This window comes from Pomacea canaliculata, linkage group LG11 (genome assembly GCF_003073045.1).
Source record: "Pomacea canaliculata isolate SZHN2017 linkage group LG11, ASM307304v1, whole genome shotgun sequence".
Classification (NCBI taxonomy): domain Eukaryota; kingdom Metazoa; phylum Mollusca; class Gastropoda; order Architaenioglossa; family Ampullariidae; genus Pomacea; species Pomacea canaliculata.
In genome coordinates this window covers 16,540,023-16,560,945 of record NC_037600.1, presented here as the reverse complement: position 1 = coordinate 16,560,945, position 20,923 = coordinate 16,540,023, and the positions used below count along the sequence as shown (strand labels likewise).

Here is a 20,923-nt window from a genome sequence, read left to right as displayed (position 1 = left end):
ATTAGGAGCAATTAGTCTTGGCATGTCGTGCTTGGGGAATATTTGGGTAGATCTTGCAGTCCTAGGCCGCACATATTGATTCCGGTCCTCGCGATCTGAACGATAGAAAATTCACCCTCCATCCTCCCATCCTCCCATCCCATCCTCCCCAACCTCCCCTTCCCCGAACCCTTCACGTGGGAGCGACGGGCCACGATGCTGAAAACGCATTTGACTGGCATAAAGATCGACACGAAAATAATTAACAAGCTTTCTTGCCTTAACACCGCGCGCATGACTCCAGGCTTTGTGTTGGCCGCACGGCCAGCCATCCATCTCTGCGAGTGGTGCGAGTGATCACTTCCAAATTTCGCCATTTACTCCGAACGGTCAAGTGTTCCCTCTTTTCCCCATTACAAGCGTGTGTTATCCCCTTTTGTGTCACTACAGATTAGCTACCCGTGTCCTTCGTGACAGGCGTACATCATGGCGGGTGTCTGATAGCCTGATGAATATTTACAACTGTAGGTTGGCCATTTGCAAGGCGTCCGAAAATTGGGGACATTACAGACTTTGTTATTATTTTGTACTTCCTCACAGACCGGATGTTTTTCTTTGGGGAAGTTAGAGGTATCAGACTCTTAATGACAGACTTGTGTTCTCCATTTGTGTCGTGACAGGTGTGACCGTTATTCATCATGAAATACACCTGTCAACATTTCACATTCCACCATTTTTCTCTACAAACTCTACACGATGACCAGCCACACATCGTGGAATTGAAATGACTTTCAAAAATAAATAAATAAATAAAAGAGTCAAAAAGAAATTCTGTATTTCGAGATGCTTTCACGAGTTTCGATTGCTACAAGGATGTTCGCAGGAGTTATGAGTGCGTCCTTTCACATGTTCAAGATTAGATAACTGGGTTGATAGAGAAAACACTCGACATTTTGTGATTTAATTATCTGTAAGCGAGGTGACTTGGAATTGCTGTTTTACCCGAGATCTGAATACAAAACAGTTTAAGACATTGTATAAAACATCCTGTGAACAGTTAATTTATTTCGTCCAGAACTAGATGAAAGATTTTAGATGTTAATGTTTTCTGTTTAGAATTATTTATTTAATCATAAAAATTAATTCTTGCATGGTTTATCTGTTTTGTTGTTTATTTTTCTTGTTTGTTATTATTATATTTGGAAGCGGATTCTAGGAATCGAACCATGAACCCCTCGTGACAAAATCAAAATCTCGATCATTCAAAAAAAGGGATGTCCTACAGGGTAGGTGTGTGACTCGCTACATCGTGACTATCGTCTGTAGATGTTTTGGAGAGCATCCCTGACGACGTGGACAGCGAGGACAGACCAGGTGTGGCATGGACGAGTACAGAACTGTGTGTTTGCTGACCTGTTCTTGTGCACGCCTGTCGCACGTGCTGTGTGTTGACTGACAGCCACTAATGCTGATGAAGCGGCGCTCTTTGATCCACTAAGCACCTACCTGGTCTGTGCCAGGTAAGATGTCATCTGCACGAACCAGCTGGCGGCATGCTCAAAGATAATTCCCTAAACACCGCAGGACCCAATAACCAAAAAAAATAAAATAAAATAAAAATCAGGGAGAGGAAGGAAAGGTGTTTATTAATAGCACCAAGCACAGAGAGAAGAACGTAGGAACCAGAGGGAGAGGTCAAGGGTTAGGGGGCAACCACTCACTCAAAAAAATATATATATTAAGGGGACAAAAATGTGAACGTTTCACTGAACTATTCATTAAAAATTCTTCAGAAACTATAGAAGCTTTGCACCAACAAGACCTTAAGCACTTCACTGTCTTTAAACTGCATCAGCAACTACAATGTTTCGCTTCGAACTCGGTACAGGATGATGTTCGTATCTCGAGAATCGAATAGGTCTCTTAACCCAAATTTAGGGAAATAATATCTTGCATTAAGCTTTACCTAATAATAAAAAAACTTGCTCCGGACTTGTCCTGAAACCGATCTTGTAATGACTGTAATTCAACCTCTCTGAAGAAGGATGGTATGCTCTGGTCTGAGCCCCTCGTTTCTGTAATTTCATTTCAGTTCGTCCAAGAGTCAATATTTTCAAGAGTGGCAGCTAAGGATCATCTTTTTGCTCGCTTCTTTTATTTCTTCGTCTTAACGCCCAGAGTTTCAAAACCCACCGCTAACCGAGAGAGAGAGAGAGAGAGAAAAAATAAATAAATAAAAAATCCAGAGGGGAAGATCAAACAGTAACACAACTTTGCGTGCACAAACTTGGAAGTGTGGTCCTCGCCTTTCATCATTGCACCTCCCCACCCACCCATACATTCGTCGTCCGACGCTGATGCACTCGGCGCCAAAAGATTCCCCCGGCAGCGGGTGAAATTATCTTGTGCACACCGGTGGGTTCCGACCGCTACTGCCTCGACTCTAGATGTCGTCTGCAAATCAATTATGGGCGAAACAATGTAGCCAAACAAAAATCTGCCACAGCAGCATGATCAAGGGCAGTCTGAAGACAGCCGGGATGAGAGGAGAAAGAAAGAGGGAGAGAGAGAGGGGTGGCGAGGGTTTTCCCCCACCAAGATCGATGTGGAGGGCCGAGTTGGTCACCTCAAACATTTACGACGGAGCACGTTGTTAGTTTGCAATTAGCAAGGACCTAGCACTCAGGCTAGCATCTCTAGCCATTAGAAGGTCTGGCAGGTCTTGGCACCCATGGTGGCGACTCTCACCTCAAGGTTCGTGAGAAGGGGTGGCAATGTAGGTCTGTATGTACCCCGGGGGTGAAGGTTGTGAACTAGGGTTTTTCCCCGCCTTTTTAATTAGTTTCCCTCTTAGCTCTCTTTCCTCTCTCGCTCTTTTTTTTTATTCCTTTCTCTGTTTTCTCGCTAGTTCAGCCTTCCATTTTCTCTCGTTTTGTATTCACGATTTTGTTTACCAGCGGTACACGAAACGAAAGTAAATAGCATCAGATCTTGTCAGGCTTGGTAGAGTGGTCACCGACACACAAACACACAGGCATTCAGATACAGTCGCACACACACACACACACACGCACACACACACACAGGCATTCAGACACAGTCGCACACACACACACACACGCACACACACACAGGCATTCAGACACAGTCGCACACACACATACACACACACACACACACACACACACACACACACACACACACACACACACACACACACACACACACACACACGCATTCAGACACACAGTCGCACACACACACACAACAACAAACACTCGCAAACACTTCTTCTTATGTCTAATCTTACAAATGCCGACAACAGAACGAATAAAAGAAAAATAGAAGAAATGAGGAAAGAAAATAAGAGATAGAGAGAAGAGATAAGAGGAATAGAGAGAGAGAAAGGAAAACATTAAAGAGAGAGAAGAAGCAGAACCCGATAAGGAGAGGGGAAACGGAAATAGGATACAAAGAAAAGAGAACAAGAGAAAAAGAAAAGAGTGCGAGGAAAAAAGGGAATGAGTAAGAGACAGAAGAGAAAAGTAAAGTGGAGAGGAGAAACAGATGGAGAAAAGCAGAATTAAGAAGGGAAGAGCATCAGAAAAATAAAAGATAGAACGAGGTTGAAAGAGATGGGGAGAGAGAGATAAAAGATAGAATCGAGCGATAACGTTTTTGCTCTGACACGGAACGAATGTTTGAAGTCACGAATATTTCACATAAAACGCTTCATCCCTCCTTCCGACAGAATCCCACCCATCCCCAGCCCCAGCCCCTGCCCACCCTCCACACACTGACCCTTAAGAGTCTCAAAAAAATATTTATTTTTATTCCGAATTTCTCGAACGCAGCAATAGCGCGTAAATAAACCTGGCGCGGCAAGATGGAAGGAAAGTAAAACAAGAGGCAAGCATGACAATCAGCAAGGAAAATGAAGATGACAAAAAAGTGAAGAACTTAGATAAGAGGAGAAGAGAAAGGACAGAGAAAGGCTCGCTTGGTGAAAATGTTTGAGAACCTTGATCAACTGCAATATGAGGACAGAGGGAGGGTGGACCTACCCACCCTTAGCTCATCCGATGTTGAAGTAGAAAGAAAATTGTTAACCGAAATAAATAAAGACAGAAAATGGCTCTCTAAGTTATGTGACAGATGCAACAACACAAAAATAAAAGAGAGAAGAGAATGTGAAGGGTTGAATCCCAGGCAGCAAAAAAACATTTGTGTAAACATGGCTCGATGGCAAAAATCCTGGTTGAGGACGCAGGCTTGTGTAAACACAGTTTGGTCGAGTGGAACTTACGACTTGGGCGCAGAAAGAAGAAAAAGTTTATACAAGAGACAATCAGAAAGAAGAGACAGACGATGCTATAGACCAGGTATGCACGTGAAGGTTTATCTGTACCTACAGAAAGCAGTAGAGACAGGTTTATCATTGATAATACTTGCACAAGGCAATAGAAACGCAGGAAGGACAAGAAGACAGACAGAGAAAATAAACCTGTATTTTCTGTTTGTGTTGGCCCTCGTTTTTCAGGGCAGGGAAGAGGCATTCACGTCCTACCTTATTCTGTTGACGGTAAACTCCAGTGCATGGCGCGAGATCTCGCGTTGTCTGACGGCCTACTCCATCTTGAACGAAGCTGCAGCTGTCAACAACAGTAAATCCACACGGCGCTCACATAGTTCCTGCAACAATCACACAAACACGAACAGTTCATCAGTTGCATGTCGACTCCCAGCATGCACCAGAAGGTTTTTTGTTTGTTTGTTTGTTTGTTTTTTGTTTTGTTTTTATTTTTGTTGTTTTGGTTGTTTGTTTTTTGTTGTTGTTTTTTTGGGGGGGTTGTTGTTTTGGTTGTTTGTTTTTTGTTTTTTTTTTTTGTTTTGGTTGTTTGTTGTTTTTTTGGTTGTTGTTGTTTTTTGTTGTTGTTTGGTTGGGTTTTTTTTTGGGGGGGGGGCACCAGAAGGTTCTTATCACCACAAGAAGTAAGTGCTTACATCATACACAAATTTCACCGATTTTGAAATTTATCTATTTGGGGTGGTCAGGTGAGTCTACGGAAAAAGACAGGTAACTGGTAGACAGGACAGGTCTCTTCTGAAAAGCAACTCATCTGAACAGGTGAGACATGAGCATGTATGAATTATAAGAGTCTGTGGGAGGCCTTGACAACAACAATAACAAAATTACTACTAGAAAGGGGAGGTTACTGTCAGAAACGGGAGTTGTCACAACATAGCAAAAGCGGGATGACTGGGTAACTGAAGCTCAGCGTGAAGACCAGTAGACCTTAGCAGTGGCAGCGACGACCACAATGGCGGATACAGATTTTTTAAATTTTATTTTAAAGAGCAGTTCAGCGGGTGACAAGGTGAGGCAGGTCTGGTTACACTCTCACCAATCGGCTGCAGCCTCCGATTCTCTCAGCGACACCTTTGTTCATGCTCTACTGCATCTTCCTCATCATTATTATTTTAGGTTGAGAGTGATGTCCCTTGTTCTCCGGAACTAGCGCATACTTACATTTTTCTTTTTCATCATCTATCCCCTCGCCCTCTCAGCCCACATATCTTTTCTATTGCCGCCATATTTGACCCACTAACAGAGAGCCCACAGATGGTCCACTTTGATAACCTTTCCACCCTGCTATAACCTTTCCACCCTGCTTCCAGATTGCCAACTCCAACTGTTCATGAAATCAGATCAGATTTTCTTCATCTTCGATGCCAGGCCTTTCATCTGCTTCACAAGTTCCAGTTTCAGTGTTAATTAATCTCAAATTCACTTACATCCGGGGCTTGAGGGAGCGAGGGATGCTATTTTGGGGAGGGTCGATTTGAGAGTAATCGTGTTACTGCTGGTCATCTATTTTTGTAGCGAGTGGAAGAGTGGGTGGGTGAGAGACTAGAGACTGAACGTTGACTAACGGTGGAAAGCTACAATAATTAGTCAGTTAGCTTGTCGAATTTGTTGCAATTTTAAAAAATGTCTTTGGACCATCCTTGTACTTTACATCCGGTGTTGGCGGAAAATCTCGCGCCTGCCCCATTGTTACTCCTGATGTGACTCACAGACGGAAAAGAAAAGAAAAGAAAATTGCAGCTGTTTTATTTCAAATAAATATTTCTGAAATTTTAGCCTCAACAGATAGAACCTCACCCCCTCAGAAACTTCCACATCGAATATTGCCAAGTTAGGTATTCCAATATCAGACACAGCAAATCCGCCAAAGATAAGTTTCCGCTGATGTGGTGGGAGACTGCAGGAGACTGTGACTTTGGATAACTATATCTCAGACTGAATGTCTGCCCGGTGTTATAAGCCTGACAAATCTCCAAGCCAGCAGAAAAAAAGAATTGCCCACGCCTGACAGGTCAAAGACGGGTCGAGTTTGCCTCAAGAGGATCTTTTGCAACCCCACGTCCTCCTAATCTCACAGACTGTCACCATGGCAACTAATGACCCGCTAGTCGTCAGGTGGTCAGGTGTTTGCGTGTGTGTGTGTGGATGGGTGATTTTCGATGACATCATCAGAACCTACCATCCGCCGACAAAAAAAGTCTCTTCCACCCGTCCCACCACCCCTCGACAGATCTCGGCTGAAACAAACCTTTCTGGTGATGTCAGCACAGCACACCAATTATTCCCCGGGCTCGGCTGTCCAGCAAGCGCGGCTGTACTTCTCGAAACGTCAAACTCGGGAGGAAAAAGTTTAATTTGCAATGGCCATGTAACTGTGTCTGCAGAGACTGGCTGTTAGCTCCCCGTGCAAGGGGCAGACAATTTGCTCGCCGATGCAAAAGGGCAGACCACTAAGTGAGAAGCGGGCAGCAGGAAGTGGAAGAAGGGGTGGGAGGGCTCGGCGGCGGCAGGCATGCGCAGTGAGAGAGGATGGAGATGGGGGATGAGGGAGAGGGTTCTGTCGAGGCACGTGCGAGGAAATGTCACTGTCACGCAGGAGCGGGCCGTGGTGGCCAAATGGAAACTGAAGTGGCCCGCGCGCCATTTTCTCGCCACCCGTTACGAAGGTGATATCTGCGAATGATGGATCACAGGACCCGCAAATAATACAGAGACAGACAAGGATGCTAATATTACAGCAAGAGAGAGAGAGAACAAGAAAGTATATAAATAATATAAAGAATGAAACAGAAGACAGGCAATAAAACAAGACACTGAACATGACAGATACAACGAGAGACGGAGTAGTCATGACAACCACCACCCACCACACTAAGATATAATATTCAACAGTTGAGAATCCAGAGATTCCAACTTCCCACCTTAGCTCTGAAGGAGTTCCGGGTGGAACACCACCCAACAGTCATCCACGCGACTAGTAAACGCAAGACAGTAAAAAATTTATTTCCTGTCATCCATCATTTTGTTTACATTCCTTCTTTCTCACGATGGCTCTTAAGGTTGTTTACTGTGCATATGAAATTCACTCTTCCACTGAAATCTATTTCTGGCAAAAGAAAACAATCGAATGCCTCTCTCGAGAGTGAAAAGCAGAAATAGGCTTCTCTTTACGATTGTCGTAAAGTGCAGTCACGACAACTGATTGCAACGGTTTCCTTACTTTACCTCGCGCAACCTTCAACCATTTTTTTTTCGAGCCAAATACACTGTCATTCTGTAACGAATACACGGCCTTTTTATTTTATGAGGCAAAATAATGAGCAAAGCCTTGCGAGTATTGATCTCCTAATCGAAATCAATCATGAGCCAGGGCCATGCACGTGTCGTGGACCGTGGCTAAAGCAGCGTGGAACTCTTCTGCACGGGCGGTCGATTCCTGTGTCGAAATATATGACTTTCGGGAGGAAGGGACCTTTATAGGATCAGAGAAGGTGGAGAGAGAGAGAGAGAGAAAAGTCTGGTGAATAGGACAATGGAGGATATTATTCTTGCTCCATCATTATTTCTTAATTAAAGCTTGTTCTGCGGTCCTTAAGTGAAAAAAAAAACATCCACCCGTACTGAGAAGTCTCAGAACTGTTTTTCCATCCTGGGATTTTACCTCTTACTTCTCTTTTATGCTGAGTTTTAGCTTTTTCTCCTATTTTATTTTGACTTTTAATTTTTCGTTCTTCTTTATCCTCAGTTCAGGTCATTCTTTTCTGCCTGCTTCACTTCAAGATCCGGACACGTGCTCTCAAAGTAAGGGAGTAGGGATTTCTTTATATGAAGAATTAATGGAAACCATGAAGGCCTTTGTTTATTGAATTCTTTCAGTTTTAATAAATGTCTGACATGTACATACATATTTTTTGTGCTCGAGTTCGGATAAGAAAGAGTCGGTGACGACTAACACGGATTCGCGAGACCACCCAATGTCCTCGCCTTCCATTTGACAATCCTGCACCAGACCCTCTCCTCCCGTCTCCCAACACCAATCCGTCCCTCTGAGAAGGTCGGCCTCATGGAAGGCGCCTGCAGAAACAAACACTCCGGAGCTAACGAGCAAATAAGAGAGAAAATGAAGAAAGGGGGAGATGGATGGTGCGAGGGTGAGGAGCGGGACAGCAGCAGCTACAACCACACGAGCTTTGGCTGCCGCACGAGGAAGCAGTTGACGACGTTGCTGCAGACTGTGGCAGCGGCCAACCGTCGATAAAAGAACTGCTCTTCCGTCACTCCGAGGCTGGTGTGGGGGGGGGGGAGGGACCCTAATTTCCCACAGCGCAGACCTCTCGGCGGAGGCTCGTCGATGACCTCGCCAACGCGCGTGCTCGCGAAAGATCTCTGGGAGTGTTGACGGAACAATCACGAGTTTGAGGCACAGGAGGCAAAAAAGAAAAAAAAAACAAAACAAACAACAATAAAGAAATAATGGAGATGGAGAGTTGCACAGGTTTTTCTTCTTCCTTTTCTACTCTCTCTCCTTCCTTTCTGCTATGCGCGTCGCCGAGGGCGGACAACTCGCCGCCCGTGTCTCCTCCACAGACATGATGACTATAGTCTGCCTTTAGTGCGGTTGTCTGCCCATGCCCTACTACTTACTACCCTGCATGATGCAGTCTGTAAGAAAATTTATTAATTTTTTTATTTATTATTTTATTTATTCGTAAAAGTCATGATATTTATCGACTGACTCCCTATCAACTTTAAAGACACGTCCAACATATGTTTACTCTAGATAAACGTGTGTTTATGAATGATAAACTTTCCACTTTGTGGCATGTCCGAAACACATTAAAGATGGCGCTGATTATTCTCAGGTTAAAAGAGGAAAAGTGAAACGAGAAAGAAACCTCTTCTTCAATAATCTCCCTCTTAGTAAGCTTCTCAATAAACCTCTCTCTTAATTGGTCTCTTTATAAACCTTTCTCTTATTAACCCTTTATATTAATGCAGTACTTAACAACCCTCTCTCTTAATTAGCTTCTCAATAAACCTCTCATCTTATCTGCTAAATAAACCAGTCCATCAATAAACCTCTCGTCTGTGAGTGTGTGTGTGTGTGATGTCGTTTGTTGGCTTGTTCAGCCTCAAGCAAGAAGTCCATTGCTTGTTGCCCTGGCAACATTGGTCACTGCATCGACCCTAGTCAGGTGATCCGTCACGAGAGATTCCACAGCCAACTACCACCCAAGCACCCGGGCAAAGTCAGCCACAAGTCAAATATTTTTCAAGAGATCGACGTCTGACGCCCTGCCACCCTAGAGTCAGTCTCTCCAGCCTGCTGCTGATGTCCTCCTCCCTGGTCCTCCCATCAGACGAGAGAAAGTCGACAGACCCTCCTTTTCTTCCTACACCTCGCCTTTTCTCTTTTTCTTTTCGAAGAGTGTCTTCATTGAATGCTTTCAAGTCCGACCTCAAATCTTTCTTAATTTTGAGAACTCTTCGACTCACTGTTCAATTCCTCGTCTTCGTTCGTGCGGTTTGTTTATGTTTATCATAGTTTCCTCCCTTGGCGGAAGCTTGTAGTTTTTTGTTGTATAGTTAAAAGGTTTGGTTCCTCTGCAGACTTTTATGAACAGCCTTTTAAGCTCCACTCCCCGTGGAATATACTCTACAAATTTTATTATTATTATCATCATCATCACCATCATCATCGTCATCATCGACCAATTATGACCAAATGTTTTTGTTTCGTTCGCGGGTATACAGTTATCACTATTCAAATTTGGATTGTGAATGAAGGTCCAGACCTCATTCTCATCTCGTTTTAGGTCGATGGTATCATTAACCACAAAGCTGTGACACAGATGATGACACCATTACCTACAAACAGTTGTGACGCACAGCTGCTGATAGATATAATGAATGGCAAAGACCTGAGAATACAGCTGAAGAGGCATAGCTGGTGACGTAGAGAAAGATACCCCGCTGGATGACACATATGATGACACATTGCTGATGACGAACAGCTAGCTCCACAGCTGATGACACTGACTGGGATGGACAAGAGATGAGAGAGGCAATGGCGCAGCATCATGCTTCACACCCACAGCTGTGACACTTACTAGAAGAACCATCCTGATGACATGGTTAATGACACACTTCCTTACAGCTGGTGACACATAATGATCAACGCCTGATGACACAGCTGGGTATGCACACCGGATGACACAGCTGTCTTCTCACTTTCTGTAGTCCAGAGGTACCGGGTAGTAGAACACTGTTGTTTATGTTCAGTTTCCCTGCTGATGGAGGACCTTTATCTGACTCCCCATGCCACCCGGGGTGGAATAGGACGAATCTTTCTGGCAACCGATTTCCATCTAACAGTGTGCAGTGTCATGGTGCAGTGCTCACCCAGGCGGAAACAACAAGTTTCGCTTGGTGGTGACTGTCAACACCAAGACCTTTCAAGCGTGTGTCTGGTTTAATGGACCGGGACGCCATGAAGGAAGGGGGATGTGGCGATGAAGGGAAAGGGGAGGGAAGGAGGCAGTAACTGCAGAGGTAACGGCTTACCTAGAGTTTCGCGTGGTTATTGCCCTTTCTCTCACCTCGTCACGCAGGACAAGTTACGGCACGTCACACCACGTGACCACGTTACGCCTGAAGAACGGCAGCATCGTGTGGTTGAAGGCCTTGCACTGTCTTCGCTCAGGTCAAAATCGAATCTTTTGCTCAAATTATGGGAAATCGCTGTTTACTCCTTATTCAGAAGTAAAGTTATATCACGAAAATTGTCTGGCCCCGTAAACAGGTGATGTAAATAAAGAAAGAAAAAGGTGCCCGAGACGAGATGCGAACCTAGGTTCTCCGATCACTAGTTTAAAGGTGACAACGGAGGGCCGTACGGCGCAGACGACAAAAAATTGCTAATTGTCGTCACTGTAGTAGCTCAGACTAACCTCCTCACCATGACTGCGTCATCAACATTCCACAGGGCAACGACCTCTTGACGAACCTAATCAATCAATCAAATCAACTTTCTCGCGCTCGAACCTTAAGGAACCGTACACGTGAAGGCTGCGCACGGCTCACGCCCGTTTCCTGGCTCCGGGAGGAAATAGCAGTATTTACGAACCGGATCCTGCATGACCAGAAGGGATGGCGGAGGTAGTGGGGAGGGGAATGATTCCGCCTGCACCGATGCCATTTCTCGTGCCACAAAAGAGCGGCTTTCATACTGATAATGCAAAATTGATTTTCCTGCCAGATTCATTCCTCCCCGAAATTTTGCAACATGCACGGAGCTCAAGGATCAACCTGCGGGAAAGGGGGAAACAACCGCAATGCCCTTTGGGATGGATGGATGGTGGGGGTGGGGAGAATGGATAGAACGGGGGGAATGGATGGTGGGGAGTGGAGAAGGTGGATAGACCGAGGGGTGGGGATGGTGTGGTGGGGGAGAGTGAAGGATGGAGGGATGGAGGTCTCAATTGCTGTGGTGCAAAGAGTTGCCGCTGTGGTCATTAGTCAGCGAATTACGGTCTTAAGTGACGTGCGCAGAAGTGGCGAGAGCCTGCGAGGGCGATGTCCGTAGGAGTGCGAGGGTTTGTTCAGGCGACGTCTCGTGTAGTCGAGTCCTCGCGACACCCGCTGACAAAGTCTTGGAGGGAAAAAATACACTGGCTAGCGGGAATTGAAACTATAACTAGAACTGGCTTACTCATTTTAACAAGAAACTGTTTAAATGTGAAAGCACGCGGCCAAATGTGTGTGAAGGCGCGCGTGTGGTGTGGTGTGTTTATAATTTCATTTCATACGTCTTGCATTATAAAATTATCAGCAGTCAAAATTATCTAAAACTGCCATCCCACAGTCGTTTCAGACATGGAAAGAAGTTTTGAATGACCATAGGATGCATTTTTTCTCGCCTGTCCAGGGATATGTGTCTCAAACCCTTTGATATTTCGTAGAAAGAAACAAAATTACAAATCACAAAACAAAATTACAGTGGACTCAGAAAACATATTTAAAAACAAAAATATACTTGGTTTTCGAAATCGTATTTAAACTCATTTTTCATCTTTACTTTGTGATACCGCAGGAACTGAACTGAACACGTCTAAACTCATTAAGTCTGGACTCCAGGAGAAATAATATTACACCTTGATGATAATATTACCCGGGGATCTGCTTCACACACCTTGTTGTAGATACAATCTAATCTTCATATAAGCTGGTGAAGCCTCTACCTGGACTTCACACAGCCTCTGCTACACCGACTTCATCTAATATTTTCTCTACATGAACATTGCATAACTTGTTGTAGCCGCTACATCAGACCTTCTGTAGCTGCTTCTTGACATAAAATGTTGTATCACTATCTCACCTTAGCTGTTGCCAGTCCTGTCTCCATGTCACATAATCTGTCGTAGCCGCTACCTCCGGCTCTCCACACCTGCTGTGACTACTACGTCACGTTCACGTGACTTCACGTAACCTCCCACAGCTGCTGTTTCAACTTTACACAGCCTGTGACAGCTTCTGCCATCGATTGTCGATGATCTTTAAGCGCTAACCCTGCTTTACCTCTCCTAGGTACACTCCTCCCGTGCCTCACATTGAAGAATCGAATTTATGTTTGTTTGATGTGAAAATCAAACCTTCCTGTCAATATCACGTGGCACGAGAACTCACGGAGAGCAGGATCATGTGTAATTTTTGACAAATATCCTCAGGAGCTAAGAAAGCCCTCCCACTCCCCCCCAGAAAGTATTCCCATCATCCTTTATTATTATTATTACAACTCGAACTAAATAGTGCAATCGGATTCTTTCTAAGAGCATTAGCTCGACCCTGGCCGTTGCTCGCCAACCGGACAAGGGAGAGAATAATGGGAATTAGCATGCATCCATCTCGACTGGCTCTAGACAGCTTAAATGTGAGGCATTGGGGGAGACAACCAGATCTCTTGTGGTGCAATGTGACCAGCCATGATCATCTTGCCAGCCAGCTGACATGGCGCCCCCTGTCCACAAGTGTGAAGAGCCAACGTCTTTTGGCCAAGCAGGCTGCTCCAATTACCTCCCCTAGTCTTTTTTCTCCTATTTTTCTCCCTTGCCGGCAAGCTGCAGGCGGTTTTGCGTGACCTGCTGTCGCCGGCCTCGGAAGCAGAAGGACAAAAGATTTTGATGGAGAAGCTCAGCAAATATTCCAGCCGGTACCGCGGTAAGATAACTCTGTTTGACATTGAGACAAGCAAGTTGGGGGAGGAGAGAAAGGGTGACGGCCATGTTTTGTAACTAAAGTTTAAAAAAAATAGACGACGGGGGAGAAGATCGTCGGGGGAGAGAGAGATCGCGTGCTTCCGAGGGTTTTGTTGTTTTGTTGGTTGTTGTGTTGTTTTTGTTTTTGTTTTTTTTGTTTGTTGTTTTTTGTTTCTTTGTTGTTTTTTGTTTGTTTGTCGTTTTTGTTTTGTTTTGTTTTTTGTTTGTTTGTCGTTTTGTTTCTTTGTTTTGTTTTTGTTTTGTTTTGGTTTTTGGTTTTTTTTTTTTAGGTGCATCTCGAGAACAGAAGAACCCACAATGGCCAACCATAAGAACACAATTTTTGCTCTGCTATTTTTTAGAAAGCTCCTTTATTGTCGGCATCCAATATGTTATCTCGTGAGATTTTATGATCGTCTGTAAGATATACATGTCTAGTTCCATGGCTCTTGCTGTTTGGATCCGGGATGCGCGCGCATGATTGTGCGTGTGTCCGCGCGCCTATTTGAGCAAGTGAGAATGAAGTCTGCCTCAAGAAACCACGCAAAAAAAGAATAATACCCCCCCTAACGTCTGGTGAAATTCGAAATTGAACCGATGTCCGGTGACACTCAATAGCCCGCGGCGACAAAATAATCATGATTATGTCTTGAAGCGAAAAAGCAGTCCAAACCCAGCGAAAGAAACAAGATATGCGACAGGAAGCTGATGACATTTTGGAAGGTGGGTGGGTTGGAGGAAGGCAAGAGAAGAATGCGAGGCACGCAGGCCATGTTTCTGGTTGTCTTGTCCAATCATTATCAACTCTCATGTTCCTGGAGGTGAGAAGGCGATGTGAGCTGCATTGAGCAGGGTTAGAACAGAAACAATCACAAAAAAACGAAACAAATAAGAAATAAGGGAATTTTTTAATGAAAAAGAAGAAAAAGGCTAAGAAACAATGGAAGGTGACGAGGCAAAACTAATACTCAGGACTTCAACTGAAATTTAAACATCCCTCCATCCTGAGAATCAACGTGGGTATGAATTTTACCTGCAGTTCGACTGTATTGTGGATGTTGAGTTTTGTATACATCTAGAATTAAAAATAGCACACACACACACAGTCGAGTAATGTAGCTGTCAACAACGAGACTTTGCCGTGGGACTACACCGGCACCGAGGCCATCATCGTCGCCATCTTACGCCTTCGTCAGAAGATGAGTGCAAGGGAGAGAACTGTGAAAGTGTTCCCTGCATTATCCATCGATTTTGAAGCCCACGTGATGTCACCTTGCAAGAACATGCATTCTGCCAACATACACCTGACGAAGCACACCTGGCACGTTGTGTAAATACCCGTCGGGACTGAATCACTCTAAACTACTCATGATGACATGCTCCAAAATGCTTCTAATGAAATACAAACAAAGAAAAAAACAAAAGAAATGAAGAAAGACAATAATTGTATAGATAAAGGGTCAAAGGAAAAGAAAGGAAGACTAAAAGAAAAATAGGAATTAGAGAAAAGAAGAAATGACAAAATGTGTTTAAAAAATGTTTGAAATAAGTATCACTGGATTGATTGAATGAATGATATCAACAACGAAAGGAGGAAATAAAGAAAGTGTGTCAAGAAAGCAGAAAGACTAAGCGTGATTGGTTGATTGACTGATGGCAGCAACTTCTTCACGATTACTGTCATCCTCGGCCCTCCTCTTGAAGGCGAAAACAATCTCAGTCACCTCCTGAGACAGCGAGCGAGTGGGAAGAAATGAATGACAGACTGCTCCCCATGCCTTCTCTTTGCAGGCAGCTGAACAACATCCGGGCAATCACCAAAGTTAATTCCCCCTCACATCCGGTCTGAGAGACTGGCTCGAATACCAACTCTGGCAGCCTGCGGTGAGCGACGACTGGAAAGTTCTACAGCCAGAAATTCAGGCTAAAAGCTGCTTAAGAAAGCTCAGTCTTTTGTTTATTCTTTATTAATGATATGATCATTACAGTCTCGGTTAGCCTTGCTCGCCACGACTGGACAGAGCGTAGAACTCCGACTACCGGCGTCCTGTGGTTGACCATCTTGCACGAGGCTGAGCGAGGGCTGGGAACCAAGGTGTGATTCTACCTTGACCTCTCTTCAGCAGAACTTCAAGAAACTTGTTTCCAGATATGGCAACATGCAGCGGCGCTTGGCATGTGCCGAGATTAAATCTTTTGCCTAAAAGCTCTTGTCGCCGACCTGGCAACAGCGTCCGTGCGCCCGGCGCTTTCTTCCTCACTTGCTTGTAGTGCCGCGCAATCAATAGAACCTTCCGCCACACGCAAGTAGTCCTGCACACACACACACACACTCCACCACACACAGGCTTCAGTTCACGCACCACGCACGGTCTGCGTGCACAGTCCATCCAACTGTCGCAACAGACTTTCGAGAGAAGAACGAAGCGGAAATGACGTAGAAGAGAGTGGGACTTATTTATTTTGCTGATGTGTCCATGGAACCAAATAAAAAATGTAATATGCAAAGTAGTTATTTATGTGTGGTTAGGGGTTAGAGGGGGGAGCGCCACACACGCACACACACATACATACACACCTCACGCACGTTTATCTTTGTCCACACGACATTAAAAAAGCTTTCAACTGAACGCGAAATTTTACTGGGAAACGCATTCAACTACACCATGTCGAGCAATGTGCACGTGACTACTATTCACAATGTTTACAGCCACAGCCGACCACACTTGCTCTCTAAACAGATAAATAAAATAGAAGAAAATCCGAAAGGAGAAGAGCTAGAGGAGAAAAACAGGGGAGATCACGCAAGCCGGTGTACTAGCAATCTACTGACACAATATCTAGCTCACGTGGCACCGCTGACCAGCCTCATTGATTGTCATGGAAACCAATTCAGGTCATCATGCCGAGAAGACGATTGCATTGGCTAAGATGCCGTGTCGAGATTAGTCTCCCTTTAAAGAGGGCGCTGCTTGCGGTAAGGAACACGATGCTGGATGCACGCGATCTGCCTTCCCCTCCTCCAACAAACGTAATGGGATAAAGAATTCTGATTTCAAGTGTCGACGATGTTTTGTCTTCAACAGAAATAAATCTCAAATGGCAAGGAGATGTTGCCTTTTGTAGGCAACCTGATATTGGTCCGACATCTTTTTTTTTCTTCTACAACATACTGGAAATCACGCGTACATGTCTATCACAAAGCCATACTCTCCTTTTTGTAATCTGCCATTCGTGCTTTCCATCAAGTTCCCTCCCACAGCATCCCATGGAAGCTGACATACAAACACAATGTGAGAAGAGTTGAATGTGTATTTTAAATGAGCAATCCCAAACAGACGGCAAAGCGGAGGCAAGAAGAGACAAAGGACGAAGATAAGAACGCAAAGGACGAAGACAAGAACAGATAAAGGACGAAGACAAGAACAGGCAAAGGACGAAGACAAGAAGGAGGAGACATGGAAACTGGTTTTACCGTGAACATCGAGGACAAGTTTGTTCTAATAAGAATTCAGTCAGGAAAAGAAAAGAAAATAAAATTCTATAATTGGCAATCATGGACAGTGCTGACTGTGGTCAACAAATTGCGTTTCAAAATAATAAGAAAATAAATGTACGTGGAGACAGGACGCGAGATAGAAACAAAGGAGGTTACTGCGATGACAGAATGAGAAAACATCTGATGCTAAAATCGATAATCCCAAAAAGCGTAACTATATCAATAAATTTCAATTTTCAAGTGCATTTGCGAGAAGTGGAGCATAAGCACCGGAAGATAAGGGCACGCAGTTGCAAAGTGCCAGGGGCAGCAAGAGGAACACACACACATTTCTACACACAAGCCCTCAATTCTTTCTCTGCAATTCTTCTCAGTCCCTTATGTTCTCCTTTTTTATTTTTCCTCACTTTTTCTCTTCTTCTATGTGCTCTGTGTGTGTGTGTGCATTTGAATGTCTTATTGCTTTCGATATTTAGAAACACCCACGTTAATAATGTAAATGATTTCTTAGTAAACCTTAAGAATGCGTTTGATGCTGCTGTCGTTCACACCATGTCTTTGCAACAGCCCACGGATCTGTTCAGTAAAGGAACCTGAGTTCTCTCACTCACTTTCCCATCCACTCGCTTACTCACTAAACTTTCTCACTTCATTTACAACGCCTACAGCCTTTTCTTTTCCTGACTCCAGAGGCTATTTTCCAGGTTCAATTCAATTTCAATTCGACGATTCAAAAAGAAAAGCGACATTGACTACAAAGCCATCCCTAGAGCTGTTCTGCTTCTCTTTAAATCTTGTTTTGTGCTGCAGATCACAGTTTCACACGTGTTCGCTGCATCAGTCTGTAGACTGCGCCCTCTGGGGGCAATCCACTCTTGCCCTCATGGACAGAAGAGCAGCATGGTACTGTCTTCACCGGACACACCTTACTGAATATTTGCCAAAATTTTACAAGACTATCATGCAGAAATGTTGCCGATGTCACGATGTCATCAGCTGATCAATGTCCAAAGTTCCTGAAGGTGGACATATTGTCAAAGAGCACTCTTATGGACATCATGGGTCCCGAGGAGAAATGTCCAAAACATCCCGAGGAGATATGTCCACACACTTTATCGCCGTGTTGTACCCACCATCACGTGACACAAATGTATTTATCGTGACTATACTTTGTAGTATTATCGCCCTCAAACATCCGGACTTCATTTTATCACTGCAACGAGCTGAACTAGTATTTCAAGAGATCGCCAGCCCTGTGAAAGTTTTCTGTTTGCCCACCAAACACAGAGAAAGAACGGTATTAAATATTAATTAAAACCACAACAGAGATCACACTTTGAAAACTCATATCACATTTTTTTAGCCATTCTAATATTTTTACATAAGAAATTTCTGAAATTGTCCAAATCACTTATGGGAAAACTAAGTGCGACGGGGTTTTTTCTTTCTTTCTTTCTTCGCGTGTGAAGAAGGGCCAGAGCTACAGGCTTGCATTACCTTCACACTTTCCTGGTAGCCACTGGGTCGCCGAAACGGAAGTGAGGGTCATCGAGACCGAGAAGGGGTCGGGAAGTAGCGTGCACAATGGATGACTGGCCAAACGTCTGCGTAAGTGCAGCGAAATCGATATGTCATCTCGAATTCATCTACCACAGTTATTTTATTCTCGGCCTATGGTTACCTCTAATCGTTTATTCTTCCCTCATTTCTTCTTGACTTTCTCTCACTTTCCATCTTTTATCTGAGAAACCTTTTTGGAATCATTATTGTATCAAATACTTGTTTTAAGAAAAGATGAGTGATTTTTTTTTAAAAAAGGGCAACAAACAACCAAACAAGAAACTTTTCACAAACAATCGATAGAAAAATACAAAATTGAACACAATTAATCATCCTTTTATTTACCGTTATTTTTAGTTCATTATCATGCAAAAAAAATTTTCTTTTCACTACAATCTGTTTGTAGTTGCAAATTTAATCCGAGCTAACATCAGATGAAACGTTTTCTGAACAAACGATGACAAGGGAGCTAACTCCCAATGCCGTTGGCACGCGCAGGATGCATGCTATGTGCAAGCCAAGCACGCATCTCATGCATCCACTGTCTGCCCCCATCCAGAGCTCCAGACACCTCCTCACCTCCTCCCTTCCTGGTGCTAATGAGAAGGCGAGGTTTCCGCTACAGGGGATCAACCAAGTCGCTTCTGTACCTCAGCATCTGTTTAATAGTCTTTCATGTCTAGAAAGCCAAGCAGAAAGAATTGTCAGGCTGGGCATGGGTGTCCTTGCCCAGCGGTTCCATCACCCACCCAGCCACACACCCCTCACTCTTCTTCCACGAAGCAACCCGACTGCTTCCAACGAGTTAAAGGACAACTGGGGTGCCATCTTTTCTACAGATTGAGATTAGGACAAAGTATGGGTGAATATTACTGTTCAATTCTTTAGAATCAAGCATCATGATACACAGAAGGAGGTTACAAATGGCGACAGCACGATGTGTCTAATTAATGTACATTTCAAGCTCTTTGATTGGCTGATGAAAGCATGAAAGAACTTGTATAGAAGGAGAAAATCAGACAGAAAGGAAGGAGAATAGGATGTCCTTCCTCTCGCGAATGTCCAGCTACACAATTCAGCTTTTGACTGCCACATCGTTACAAGCTTCATCGCTGATGATTTATTTAATAACGACGGCTACGTAAAAAATTAGTTCTACGAATCATCAACTGTCATTCTGTATGGGGTGGGGTGTGGGTGTGGGTGGAAGGCTTGCATTTAATAATAAGCACTTAGAAAAAGACTTTGGAAAGAAATCCTGTCCCCACATACATGATTTATTCATGCGATCAAATGCGGCTCCATCTTTTCAAACGGGACCAGATGGGAGTGGTGGACTAAAGGCCAAACAAAGAGACTGTGCGTCTAGAATAAAAATTTAATCGTGGCTGGGAACTCTCCGAGCTTCCTCAACACCCGGGGTGTGAAAGTAATGGATCACCACCAGCCATCGGCCTGCGGTCTGTCCAGTCCTTGGCTTCCAAGCTCCGGTTGCACTTACGTAACTTCATTTCGCAACCATTAGAGAGGCAGGCGATATTCTAGTTCTTTCTGACCGAACCTCCAGCTGTTTAGATGCATGCCATCCCACTTTCTCATCCATCGCTTACCGACATAGCATGAGAAGTGTTCAGTAATACAGCGGGGTAGAAACGGGTACACGAAGCACAGGACTGTCCAGATACCCTTATTGTACACACTACGTTGAGTTCCCTTGCACTACACGTTTACATCTTTAAACGGTTTTTGTAGAAGAAAATTTAAGTGTTTTTGGAAATTGCATTGAAGTCGTTTTCAGAAATATTAACTTTTATAATTCAAAACCTCTCGGAGCTGTTATAAAGTCGCTAAATCAGTTTAGAAAGCGATACCATCGGTATTAAAATCAGCTTGAGGGAACTGGAGGTATTAAAAAGAAAACAAAAAAAAATAAAACAAAAAAACCAAAGACTGTATGATGAAATTAATCATCAACGGCGATTTGTTTCAGCGTTTTGTATTTCAACAAAAGACATCAACAGAATTATTGACGAGGTCGTTGTGACGTAAGCACATCTGAGGTTTCAAGAAAATAAATTCAATGCTCGTCCATCAACTCGATTTTCTTACATAGTATACTCACGTATTTCTTTGTATTTAAAAAAAAATTACCGCCATGGATGAAACTTAATTTGTTATACTATTGTTAAATTTGATGAGTAAGCAATCCATTATTTTAGTAATTCGTCTCCTACTGTGTATAAAAGTTTTTCCTTTGACTGA

At 43.8% G+C, this 20,923-nt stretch overlaps 1 protein-coding gene across 1 annotated transcript in view; it reads right to left on the bottom strand.

Annotated features, from left to right (window-relative positions):
- The window catches only part of LOC112574940 (voltage-dependent calcium channel type A subunit alpha-1-like), a 278,315-nt gene that overhangs the window by 194,943 nt on the left and 62,449 nt on the right, over positions 1–20,923 (bottom strand). The window contains exon 2 of the mRNA XM_025256343.1: positions 4,547–4,671. The gene's annotated coding sequence lies outside the window, so the exon portion shown is untranslated. The remainder of the gene's footprint in view (positions 1–4,546; positions 4,672–20,923) is intronic.